Below are 1,142 nucleotides of genomic sequence, written 5' to 3'. Positions count from 1 at the left end.
GTAGCTCAGGAGTTTGGCGAGCGCGATCGCCGCGGCTTGTCACCTTTTCCGCCGCTGCCGCTCAGCTCTCTGGGTGGACCGCTGGCGCACCCCGTGAGGCAGACTGTGACTGTCCAGCACCCCCAGAAGTCTTAGCAAAGGAGCCTGCTTGCAGTTAGGTACGTAAAGTCTCTCCGGGTCTGCAATTGCCCCTTTCCAGTCCTTACGGCTCTGGCTGCCTGTCCCCGGCGGGGGATGGTCTGCAGCCGGCTTTTTCCGCTCCGTCCTTTGTTCTGTGCTGGGTCCTGGCGGTGTCTTATGTTCGAGCTTTTCGCGTGGTAGCTATCCCACAGTCTGGTTTGCTAGCCCAAGTTAGATCGTTCTGGTTGCGCGTGGGGCGCTCCTGCCCGATTCTTACAAAGCTCTGCAGCCCGCGCCTCCCGCGCGTCCCTGCCCTGCCCCCACTTCCCAATGGCGGATGCAGGCGTCTGTGCTGCTTTTCCGCTGGGGGAGTTACTGGTGGGCTTGTAATCTCTTGGTTTTAATTATTTATCTATTTTTCCTTCCTGTTATGTTGCCCTCTGTGTTTCCAAGGCTCGCCACAGACTCGGCAGGGAGAGTGTTTCCTGGTGTTTGGAAACCTCTCTTCTTAAAATTCCCTTCCCGGGACGGGCTTCCCTTCCCGGGACGGAGCTCCCTCCCCACCTCCTTTGTCTCCTTTTTCGTCTTTTATATTTTTTCCTACCTGTTTTTGAAGACAATGGTCTGCTTTTCTGGTTGCCTGATGTCCTCTGCCAGCCTACAGAAGTTGTTTTGTGGAGTTTGCTCGGCGTTGAAATGTTCTTTTGAGGAATTTGTGAGGGAGAACGTGATCTTCCCGTCCTATTCCTCCGCCATCTTTCCCTCCCTCCAGGAATAGATTTTTAAAATAATAATAATAAAATGCATTTAAAACTAAGAGTAGATGGCTTTAGTTCTCTGAAAAACATGACATAAACAAGATAAAAATAATGTATAGTTCCAATGTACTTATGTGCTAGGCACTATTCAAAGTGACTGTCATATATTTAATTTCATTAAATCTTCACAATGACCCTATCAGGTGAATTCATCTTTACCTCTGCTTTATAAGGGAGGAAAGAGAAAAAGGCTGGTGGGGAAAA

This window comes from Ovis aries, chromosome 6, assembly GCF_016772045.2.
Source record: "Ovis aries strain OAR_USU_Benz2616 breed Rambouillet chromosome 6, ARS-UI_Ramb_v3.0, whole genome shotgun sequence".
NCBI classification, from domain to species: Eukaryota; Metazoa; Chordata; class Mammalia; order Artiodactyla; family Bovidae; genus Ovis; species Ovis aries.
The sequence above is the reverse complement of the archived record's forward strand: the minus strand, read 5'-3'. Positions refer to the sequence as shown.